Genomic DNA, 12422 nt, shown 5'->3' with positions numbered 1-12422 from the left:
GGCAAGGATTTAGAGGCACAGAGTTACTGCTTCTCAGGAGACTTGCGAGTTCAGGAGGTGTTCTCATTGCAGGGCTGGGGTGGAGGAGGTTGTGACCTTTTGCCATTTATTTACTCACAAACATTTTCATCACAGGAAGCATATCATTTCCCCAGTGAGAAGTGCTCGGATGAAGACGACTATCTTTGAAACTGACCTTTTGCTTCAACTGACAAGACCATGCAAAAAAAAAAAAAAAAAAGATATTCCCTTCATAATAGCACAGAGACAAGATGTATTAAGAGAGTCTGGTGTTTAAATTTAAATCTGTATCTTCCCCAGTGGATCTTTCCCTTCACATTTTGTAATATTTAATGATTCTTAAAAGGGCTCAGTTGATCCACGTAAAATCACCAGTGAAATTTGTGAATGGCTCATCGAGGAAAGTTCAGTGTCTCAGTTTCATATAAAGTTTTAAAGTTCTGTTTCTTTTCTGGAATTGTTGACAGTAGGGAGGGGGGGTACGGAGAGTGCACTTTCGGCCATTTTAAAATGTAGTATGAATGCAAATGACTATAAAAATTATCATAAACTTCTTTCTTTTTGAGAACATCTAAAAGATTTTCAAAAATGTACACTTGGGAAGCAATTACATCAGTCTGCTTATTCTGAGAATTCTAAAGTGAACGTCTGAATCATTCTATTGTCTCAGTCGATGGGGTGCATTGAAACGGTTGGGAACACGGCATGACACGTAAAAAAATCGATTGTGTGCTTGAATGCCTTGCTCAAGGGCACTTCTGTGTAAAATGTGTAAAACAAGGTTCACAAGCCAAAGCTTGAACGCTCTACTCGCTTTGTCGGTTGGAGGAATTGGATTGGCGGCCCCTTGGGCAACAAGTTGCAACCACTGGCCTGCAAAAACAAATTGAACGGACTTTGTTTGCGCACCATAATGCATACAGTAGATGACTCCATATATTACTTTTTGATGGCTGCTGAGGTCTTAAACACAAAACGTATGACATGATGGAGCCGTGGTAGCGATCGACTGCATCTCGACGGGAATCAATATAGAGCGACCGCTAAATAACTAGTCGGGCTCAGTGAAGCATCGAGTGATGCTTTGTGGCGGAGCAGCTACTGTTAAAAAAAAAGAAAAGAAAAAAAAATCTGCATTGCTTTGCAACATTTCATCGCGTGGCAGCCAGCAATATAAAGTTTTATAGGCACACATTCAAGATATGAACAGGCCCAATACAAGAACTGAAGCAAGAATAATAAAGCTTATTTTTGATTGAATGTTACTGTGAGGTGTTCCTAAAATTCCAAAAGTGAAATGAAATACTTCAGTAGTATTGATTGTTCATTGATTAATCATTAAATGTTTTATAGCTCCAATCAAAGTTGATTTATTACCTCATTGTCAACTAGAAATAAATAAATATGAAAAAAATCATTTTCGCACTTTACGGGTTCAGACTCGTTTAACCTCGAGAAAATGTCCACCATCAACCAAGTGCCTTTGCCTTAAATAAAGTGCTCAAGCCAAATAGGATTAATATTGTGGAGGTTGTGTAATTATCCCACCCATACAGTAGCTGCTGAATCACCATTAAGTCGCGTGTGTGGTCCAATTTGAAAAGGTTGAGTCAGGGATATGCCACGGTGAAACATTTAAATCACTGGTCATGCAAAGAACAATGTAATTGGATTAGGCAGATATGAACGCAAAAATTATTAGTTCATGAAATTACAGCCTGTAATGAGATGGAATCCAAATTATCTCATGCTAATGAATGACAGTCAAATTCTAATTACAAAAACATTCATGTCAGCATATCATCGCACGTCATAGTATCGGTACAATCTTTTTTAACACAGAGAGAGACAGAGATGCGGGTTGAAAGACAAAAAAAAAGGACAGATTGTCGGTATAATACCAATTCTTTATTGATATGGTCTTAATTAAAAGTTTGCCGCACATAACGTGACACCCTGCGCGCGGTGCGAGCCGAGCAGTCGCGGGGGACAAAGTGGCCAACAATAAAAGAAGATGAGTTTGGGATTTTTGGATAAGTCACCGAGGATCAGCCCCATTATATGAGCTATTGCATTATAAACCCTCATCAGCATAACAGGGATTTCCGGGCAAGACGACGGTCTCTTGGGAGAAAAGCAAAATTCCCTTTTTAATACCTCGGTGCGATGGCGCTGTCACTTATCGGCTTGGGCAAATAAAGCCTTTTTTTTCTCCCCCCATTCACGGGCTTTACGCTAGTTTTATCTTTGAACGTGCCGTCCCTGGCAGAGAGTCATCCTTTAAGTGGCTATTATGAACATTTTGTGAAGTTAAAAAATGACAATGCGTAATGCTGCCTGTGGTGAAGAGACTACAGGGAATTATCAGCAGCTCTCCTCAGACATTGAGTGGGTTTTAGCCTCCTGCTTCCAACTATTTCGTTTGAAGTCGGAGGAAGGAAAAAAAAAAACATTTCAGGTTCTCAACACCAAACAGTAACGGGCTAATGTTGAGCTTGTGGTGGTAAACCTTGATCTGGTTGGCGTTTCCACCATGTTGGCCAGATGGCGACAGCTGAAGAGGAACGTGACAAAGTCAACAAAAGCGAACGGTGGAGGATAGCCAGCATTTTGTGTTCTCTCATTTTGGCACGTGGCTGTTTATTACAAAGCGGCGACAAGCTTATTTCGTGAGGGGAAATGTGTTTGAGGTTTTGTTTTGGCTGACCAATCAGTAGACTTGCAGCATGTCTACCACCATCCGTTGACTGAGTCAAGCATTGTCGATCAGTATTCTGGCCCTGGTGCGTGTTTTGCCTGAGGGTTCGGATGATAGCGTTCACACTGAACCAAACAAAGCAAAATAGAAGAGTAATTACACCAGGGGTGGAAATAGTCCTTTGGGGGGGGCAAAGTCAAGCTAAATTCACTAAAGCCGTAATTACACAGATTCCTTCAAATACTGTCATTTTAATTTTGGTTTAATTTTGACTAAAAGGGAGTATGTAATTGAGGCCACTTTTTAAAAATGATCTGAAATCTCCAATGCTACAGGCATTATTATTATTATTATTCAACATGTAATATTTTTATGCATCATATTTTTATGACTTACCTTTTTTCTATTCCATCTCTCTGGTTCATCTCATTTAATTGGATTGTACTTCTACATTTTTGGAATAAAATCTATCTTTTGTTGGCGAGCAAAGGACAAAAAGGTAATACCAAAAGAATGACCCAATCAATAATAACGGAGAAGTTGCAATATAAGTCATTTGGATGTCAATTTGAATGCAGCAGAATTCCAATAAAAAGTAATTGAATGGAATGGGAGCAAAACATAGAGGTGGGAGTGTACTTCCTGAATGCTAAAGATGGTTAATAGCGTGGCTGTTAAAAGGATTGATGCACACCCCTCAGCGGATATTTTCCAAAACATATAAGCACCGCAGTGGAAGTGCCTCCCCCTTCCTTCCCCCGTCAGCCTCTATATATGCTTTATTGATCAGGGCGCTGTTACTTGGATGGCCAGTCGTACTTGGATGTCAATGCCTTGGCCAGACAGTCGAACAACACAAGGCAGCTAGCTAGAGGGTGGCTTTGTTCCGTTATCATTAATTAAAATGGAATCCACCACAAAGAAATGAGCTAGCTCATTCTGGGCATGGATGAGCTTGTCCTTGTGAGGAGTGGCTGCATAATAAGAACAAAGGACGCTTCTACCTGAATGTTTTAAGGTGATATTTTAGAATAAGCAGTGATACTGAGAGATCTTGCAGGGTTGAAATGAACCAAAGACATTTTAGTAAGCGGAAAATTGCCATTAAATATTGGTCGGGGTGTCCATGAGAGAAAATAGATGTGTTCACAGTTAAGACATGTTGCTTCAGAGCCAGTAAAAACAACAAATCCAAAAAGTCTAACACTGAGCATGTCTACCCATTTTCAAAACAATTTTAAACTGTTAACCAATGAAACTAAAACAAACTTACCCATTTGAAGACCCTTGGTAGACACGATAGGTCACTGTTTGCTGAGAGATACTGACCTGAAATTAGTAAAAAGAATCATAACTATTAAAATAAAAGAAATAAAATGATAAATACATTTGCATCTACGAGCAGCCGCCCATTCATCAAATTTTTCTCAAAATGATCACAATGGCCCAAACCTTTGAAATTCCAATGTATTCTTAATTTCACATGAAACGCTAAATGCTGTTGAGTGTCAGAGTCGATCGGAATGACGTCTCCCTCAGAGGCTCAAGGGAATGTCCCCCCCCGAAGAAAGCGCGACATGAAACTAATTCCTTGCAACCTGTTCCTCTGAGCGACATCAAGTCCTTCCAGATATGTCGGTAGGGGAGAGTGAGTGAGAGCTGGAGAAAGCACGAGGACTAACTGAGGCACGACGAGACCAACCGCAGTCATTCAGATGCGGCGCCGAGATACAGCAGAGGGGCTTTATTGAGCCGCTGACAGGTAAAGAGATCACAGCCGAGTGAAAGTGCAGCCGTAGATACGCTTCTAACTGGCTCCGCAGAGAGAGGAATAAGAGTTGCAGAGCCCGGGATGAAAAGGCACTTGCTGCTCCATGGTGAGCTCTTCACTTGAATTGTGATGCACACTGCAAAAGCAAAGAAGAGCTTTTTACTGTGAACAAACAGTCAACGCCTGAAGCAAAAATGTCTGGTAATGGCAGGAAAATGGTTTGCGATTCCGTGTTGGCTGAGGATGTAATCAAGTGACGCAAAACATCTTTATATCTCTCTGGCTTTGTGTTGCTTTTGCTTTTATAGGAGGAGATTATGGGCGATGGCCATTTTTCATATACATATGTTGTGAAACATTTATGCGGCACTTCAAGAAAGATAAAGCTTCTCCAACAAAGACTAGAACTCAAAGGTGTCTTTTTTCCCCCAGTCAGCACTAGCGTGATTGATACGAGAGTTATTATATTTGTCCTCATCCGCCTTTGAGAAAACGATTTTGTATGGATCCTGTGAATTATCTCTTAAAGAACCCCCCCCCCAAAAAAACGACAGTTTTATGGCATCCACCAGGGGTCAATTACACGTACCCTGTTGCTTCAGGCTGTCACTTTTGCAGCATCATATTCCTGTGAAACGAGACTTCTTTTATATTCCTATGAAAAGATCATCTTTAGGTGGAATCATTTTATTGTTTCAATAGCTCACATCGAATCAAACCCATTTGCTCATATTCTGCCAACACATCCAGGCCATTGATCAATAGCAGGGATGATACACAACAACTGTTGAGATGTTTATGTTTTTCAATACAATCCTAACACTAGACCTAATGTTTTATTTAATGGTCACGTTGGTTCATAAAAGACCAAACCAAAACAGGAAACTCCGCCAAATGAAATGTACAAGATTGAATTCATAGCTTGATAATTACAGACTTTGCAAAGTATTTTTGCAGGATGCAGGAGCGCCTTTGAGTTGCCGGGTTCAGAAAAAGGACAGGAGGTAGGCAATAATGGACATGTTTGCAAAAGTAAATAAGTAATAAAGAAGCCGCATCCACGAGTCTACAATTAGTATTCACACCCAGTCGTCCACGAGCTGCAAGGATCATTTTGAATCAGTGGACAGTAATGCACCAAAATGTGCGGACATACCCCCCCCCCCCCCATAAAAGCATCAGGAGTCAGAGTGAAGATGGCTGGGCTCGGTGCTGCAATTGCTAGGTGAGGTAAACACCGTTTGGGTCGCAGGCGGCATGTGAAATCAGGATACATGATTGTCGCAGGCCAGCAGTATTAGTATTGCACAAAGCGCAGAGCTGCCGTATAAACAATTGCCATGTATGAGAGGACTCCTTCAAAACGGCCTTTACAGACAAAAACTCAACGTAAATTGTGAATTATTATTCTTTGTCTTCCATTTCAGAGACTATGCATCATTGTCAGAAAGGTTGCCGCGACTATTCTAGTAATATCGAGGGCAAAACTGGGAAATGTGCAATTTACAGTGGAAGGAGAACATACCCAAGTATCGCTTTTGGGAGCAGAGTTCAACTCGGAAGGCTTTACTCTTCCTCATTTGTCTGCATTTGCCGCTTCATACAGTAAGAACCTTCGTCCATATGCTTTTCGCGATCACCGCCACAATTCGTTATCGAGATGCTAATTGGACTTTTGCTCCTGTTTGATTGACACGTTGCCTAATTTGCCGAATTTCTATACAGCTGGCGAAAGCGGGAACTGAGCAATTTGTGGAGTTAAAATGCAGGCTAGTGTGTACAAATATATAATAAAATCAATACAGAAGTAATACAGGTATTAGGAAGATGACAATGCATCGCAAGTTCTTCACTAGAAGTACAATTTTCGACTTGAGTCTCATGAGCACATTTTCTCCACGCATATTAATCCCTATAAGGTGCGGGAACAAAATATGAAGCCAGTGCCAAGTTCTGCATATGCATATACAAATAGAATTCACATTAATTAGGACCAGCTGGCTTGGGAATAATTCCCGTTGAGACGCATGCGATGCCAAGAAAAAAAAATCATTTGAACGTAAAAGGTAAATATCAATTGCGATTCCCATGACAGCTAGGAAAAGAAAATAATAAACATAAATTATTCAAGTAAAATAAGGTAAAACCAAATTTTTTGGGCTGAGCTGGCTGGACGCGACTTGCCACGGCCAGCACACATGAGATCAAATACGGCGTTATGATATTTCAGCAGAGACTCGCTCGGGCCGGGTTTTTAATAATGGGCGACTATTAGCCGCAGAGCGCTGTAGCGCTGCACATTTCCCTCGAGGCTATTCTGCGCATCGACCCCGAGCACTGACTTATTTCACTCGCTAACCGTTTAATACGCAGCGCTGCCTTGCATTTCATCATATGATGTAACAACTTAGAGATTCAACGTGGTAATAGAAGCAGATGTTTACATCCAATCCGGTTCATCGTAATTATTGCTTTGCAGTGGAAGACGTTTCATACTCGGGAGAAACAAATCTGAAATTTCCAACACATAACTAATTTAAGTGGTTACGAAGAGCAGCGGAATTTTCCAATTTATGAATCTTCTGTTATTTTAGTTTAGTTATTGACTTCACATTTCTGCATTAGCTGGCAGAACACCTAAAGCATTCCGCTGCACTGTAAATGGAAAAAGCAATAGCGCACCAACTCAAACCCGGACAGGGTTGAAATAATGATGTGCTTTTTTTTTTTTTTTTCTGAGGCGGTGGTCTCGCTTCAAAGTGTCTGTATTGATTGATATTTTACAGAAAAGAAATTTCTATTTTTGGAGGATTTCATTTGTACTCACGCCTGAGGTTCCAAAGTGAAAGTGGTGATTTAAGCCGGTTAACATTTTGGAAGTTGGTCGACTTTGCTCAAGGTAGCAGATCACGGTGACGTTTATCAATACTGAAATATTAAGTCACTCTAGATGGAATACTGCGATGAGCGTGAAAGTTTTTGGAATTCACCATAATTCAACTGAGCATCTGGTCATTTTTCTACACTTTCCACAGAGGCAGATGTGCTTGACAGCTGATTATTTTTTGGATCTATAATAACATTTTGGAAAATAAAAGCTTTGGAAGGACCAACAGCACCCAGGCCTTCAATGTCATCCAAAAAGCAATCCACACGGCCAACGCGTACCTTCAAACTAAATCTGCATCTGTTTTCATTTGCGCTGAACGCTTTTCCAAAATAGGCTCGCCACACTTTGAAGAGCCGAAAGTGTCTCCTTTTCCCCGCTTTTGGTGTGAAATTCACACGTTTGCCTCTGAGCCTTCCTGCTCGAAACAATTAAAGAAAGGCATGGAAATAAAGAATGACTGAACAAAACAATTGAATTTCTCTCGCAGCTTTATCAATGCTTAAATATATGCAAAACGCGATTTAAATCAAGACCACATGAATAGATTTTGTTATTAGTGCCGACGGGCAGGACACAACAATCTTCAAAGAGTGATTTGCTACTTGAATTGCTGGACCTTGATATCAATTAAAAGGCGAGCAATTTGGCATGCGCGCATCCATCAATGTCTAACTGCTCGGGTCATTTTTCTCGCATCCCTATTGATTCATTCTTTCCCCAGCACTTTATTACATTAAAAAACAATACCAAAATCATCAATTCTTCTCGGGAGCATTTATCAAATTAGTGTCAAGATTTGGTGAAAGCAAAATACTTTTTCTTTTGCAGTTAAATATCCTGTCTGACGGGATGGAAGGAGATAAACTGTTTGAGTCATCCTTACAATGAAAACAACAACAACGCAAATGAAGGCTTTTTTTTTTTTTCAAGCTAAAATGACAGCTTACTGCAAGCATTCTCATCAGCTAGCTTTGACTGAATTACTCTCAAATAAAACCATTTGGCTGCTTCCCTACATACCTGTCTCCAAAGAAATGGCTCAAGGGAATTTTCAAGTCTGTCTACTGTTCTATGTTGACCATTAAAGGAAAGGCTAAACAGCCCATAAGTTTAAAGAAAATACAATGGAGGAAGGGAAAGCCATTATAAGAAAGAGGGTAATCCATCCAGGTTGTCCAAAGTAAAATAAGGTTAATAGCTTAAGTGTTTGGAGTGCCGGGAGTTGGGGGAGAGGAGAAAGTGACCTGCCACCAAGTGTCAGGGGGCGGCCGACAGACAGTCTAATGTAATTTCCGGCTTGCAGATCACCATAGACTCATTTAAAAAAGGGAAAAAAGCAAACATCCGGAACCAGAGTTGCGTTGGGATGCAATTAGAACTGAGCAATAGGTGTCGGTTGGCCTTTTTGGTTTTTATTGATCATACTTTTATACAGTCATAAATCTCAATGTTTGATGTTTGTCTACTTCTGTCTTATTGAGAGAAGGGAATAGCAAGCTTGCTAGATACCTAGCTAAATCGATGATATAAAAGAAACAAAGAAAAAACAAAACGCTTATATTATTTTTGTGTTGCTCTCCAAATTCTGGGTTTGGTATTGCCTGCAGCTTTTGTGTCATGAATTCCTTTGACTCAAGGATACATTATTGTGCTTTTGTTGTTGCTTATTCAAGCACAGGAAGCCGTAACATAATCACAATCACAACAAAAAGTTGGATTGTAAAAAATCCAGGATTTTTTCCCCCCCTATAAATTTCAAACAAGTTAATTAGACTCGAGAGACTGTTCCAACTCACAAATTGTTTTAACTACTAGAGAAGGAGGTTTTAACAAAGCACCACTGCTTCTATGGTGTGCCTCAGTCGTTTTACAAGACGAAGAGGGCATCTTGCATGATATACATGTCTAATAGGAACAATTAGTAGGGCGCAGACAACAGGAAATGATAGACTAAATGGAAGATTGTTTTTCATTGACACTGCAGTACCAGTGAAGGGGTGGAAAAGAAGAAACTCTTATTTCTAAGTTCAGGGACTTTTTTTAAGCAAGTGAAGCAGCAACCATGAAGAGCGATATCACCAAAGTGTGACCGACATAAAAGATATAAAAGAAGATGAACGGCATGAAACTGACAGGGAAACATCATTTGAAATAGTGCAGAGAGTTTATTGGGCTCCAACAACCAGCTAGATATTGCATTCGCTCAAACAAAAAGCCATACTTTAGGTCTGTCTCTACTTTAACAAATAAGCACCCTAACACACTATTTTATTTCAAATATTTGTAAAATCATGGTAAACATAATTACTACACGTTTACATCTGAAATCATTAGCATGGGAATTATCTACACAATTTAAATGTCAAATTAACCACCAAATTGGTAGGCAAGAATAGAAAACAGTCATCAGTTATCAATTATGATTTTTGTTTTAATTACTCACGTCTCGTGATTGGGGTGAAGCCAAAATGGCGGCGGTGAAGTCAAAATGGCGGCGGCTTCTGCTTCTGAGAGCAGAGAGAAGAAGCAGGGTGAAGGCAGGTAAGATGATGTTGAACTTCTCCATTTTAATCTTCCTTAAATCTATAAGCCATGCTGCGTCTAGAACAGTCATCCTGGTTCAAAACGACACAAAGCCGTGTTAGCCAAGCTGCTAATAGCCAAATACTAATTAGCCGCAACAGGTGCGAGCCAACATGGATGCCGATTGTTTTGCTTAAATTCACACACTGCTGTACTCACATGAATGACGTAGTGTAAGTAGGTAGATTGGTGTCATACTTATGCTCGTAAGAATGTTGGTAAAAACATGTTTGAGGGTTTAAACTTACCGTTACTACCCGCTTACAAGATTGGAACGATATAGAGTAACTTTTCCTCTTCGTCATCACACGTAGAGAGGTTACAACACACTGATTAACGTCACAACTTCCTGTTTGCAAATGGCAGTTCAAAGTAAAGCAGAATGTGAGCACTTTCAAAATAAAGTTCGATTTTGTAAATATTGTGTGTACATATATGTATGTATATTTAAGAGAATGTTGAGCATCTCAATCAGTTTTAAACATTTTATAAAGTACCAATGTCTGTTGGAGAGTATCTATTAGTAGTTTTTAGCTTCATACTGTTGCAACTTGCAAATGTCAGGGTACTTTTGTTGGGTGGGGTATAGAGATCAAATTAGAAATAGGTGTGAGCGTGAATACGCGTTTCTATATGTGCCCCTTTTTGTCTGAAAATTTATAAATGTCTTCTAAACTTTTCATCTGCAAATTGTGCTTTCAGATAAAAGGAAGCTTCAGGACCTTTTTTTTTTTGCATATGTCTAAGGAGTGTTTTAATGGCCTTGCCATAGTGTGAGATATCTACCACTCTGCACAATCTCGTCATTGTTCCTTAGCAACCACGTTCCCCTCGACCCTCGTCTTCCAAGTAAGAGTATTCCTGGTCGGCAGCAATCTATCTTCATCTGCATGCGCGATGATCACCTGCTCATCTCGGGAAAGGTATTTAACTGTCAACAACTGCGGTTTGCCTCGGGGTGCGCCCGCCGTGTGCAGCGCTTGTAAAATATCGTGGAAAGAAATCATACCTTGTGAAATCAATGATGTCTAAAGTTTGAATAAATAACCCATCAATAGATGGCGAGAATGATACACGTACAAAAGCTTTGTTAATTGCCGCATGCGAATACTCGGATGTTTTGTGACCATGAGTAAACAATACATAAAGTTCTGTGCCCTTTGAGTTTGTGTCAGACAAACCAATAGCGAGGGCCTCCGCTGTGACAAACATACCTCAAAGAGGGAGATTCTATCAAGCAGTCAATGGGGCTTCTCTTCAGAAACAGCGCTGTGTGTCTGTGTGTGAGTGTGTCTGTCCAGTCTACGCAGAGAGCAGCAGTGAATGTTTTAAGAACACATCTAGCGTGTGTGAGCCCGTCTGTGTGTGTGTGTGTGTGTGTGCGTAAAGCCCACGCATGAGTAAGCACTTCCACAATGGCCGCCGACAGATCTGGCAGGCTCCCTCAGCGATGCCAAGCTGCATCTTCATCTCAAGGGGTGCATGAATTCAGACACACTATTTGCCCTACGCTTTTGAAGTCGTCAATACTATTCGCCGCCATTCACGGAAGACGCCAACGAATTAGCTTCCGCCGCACGAAGTTTAGGAGGCCAAGGATTTCTCAGTACATGTTTTTACAAACTAAAAGAAATCTTCCAAAAAAAATACCGATTAAACATTCAGGATGTCTTTCCTATCGGTGAAGGACGGAAATTGGCAAAATAATTGGAAAATACTCAAGTTATTTGGCCTGAAGGGAGGGGGGAGGGTCCAAGTATATTTTAAGGGGAGGGGCATTGCAGAAATATCTTGCACAGCATGTTTTTTTTCTCCGCATTTGAAATCACTGCAGACAAGATTCTCAAAACTCCGATGTCATGTCCCCCGCTGACTGTGGTTTGAGTGACACGCTATTTCCATTCCACATTTACGTCGACTCCAACTGTAGCTGACAAGCTTGTCGACGCCGCGGCGTTTCTTTGCTTCTTCAATCCTAAAAGATGCCGCATCATGGCTTTCCCGCCTAAAATCCCAGCGAGTCATTCGTCTGCTTCACTGAAATCTGAACTCAGATGAGGAAAGTGGATGAGTAACAGTGGTTTTTTCGCTTGAGCAGACACGGCAAAATCTCGCACACGAGAATTCCACGGACACTTGTAGTGAGTCACGAGAAGAAGACTTCTCATATTAGTCGAGAAACAGACGTTTCTATTATTACACCCACCTTTTCTAACTCTACGAAATCTTCGATAGATTAATGACACTGCCTGTTTTCGTGGAACATCTTTGTTTTGATAAGCAAACTCAGCAGAAGCCCATTCTGATTCATCGCACGGGCTGAAATCCAAACAAAGGCTCGGCACGATGTTGTGTTTCAAAGGAAACAAACGTATGAGGCTTAACTGGGCTCAGCGATGATCCTCTCTAGATATAAAATAAAAGTTTCAACAAGTGCAGGCCGTGCTCTCGGATTGTGT

The 12422-nt window shown here is 40.6% G+C and overlaps 1 protein-coding gene across 2 annotated transcripts in view; it reads right to left on the bottom strand.

Moving 5' to 3' along the window:
• LOC147049923 (receptor-type tyrosine-protein phosphatase epsilon-like) overlaps window positions 1-10315 on the bottom strand; it is a 37193-nt gene extending 26878 nt beyond the window's left edge. For both annotated transcript variants that reach the window (XM_085923022.1, XM_085923023.1), the window contains exons 1-3: window positions 10212-10315; window positions 9824-9887; window positions 3993-4048 (exon numbers count right to left, since the gene is read on the bottom strand). The gene's annotated coding sequence lies outside the window, so the exon portion shown is untranslated. The remainder of the gene's footprint in view (window positions 1-3992; window positions 4049-9823; window positions 9888-10211) is intronic.
• Window positions 10316-12422: the final 2107 nt, after the last annotated feature.

The sequence above is a fragment of the Syngnathus leptorhynchus genome, chromosome 10 (assembly GCF_054491065.1).
Source record: "Syngnathus leptorhynchus isolate UIUO chromosome 10, UIUO_Slep, whole genome shotgun sequence".
Lineage (NCBI taxonomy): Eukaryota > Metazoa > Chordata > Actinopteri > Syngnathiformes > Syngnathidae > Syngnathus > Syngnathus leptorhynchus.
Note: the sequence above shows the minus strand (reverse complement) of the source record. Positions and strands in the feature narration are given on the sequence as shown.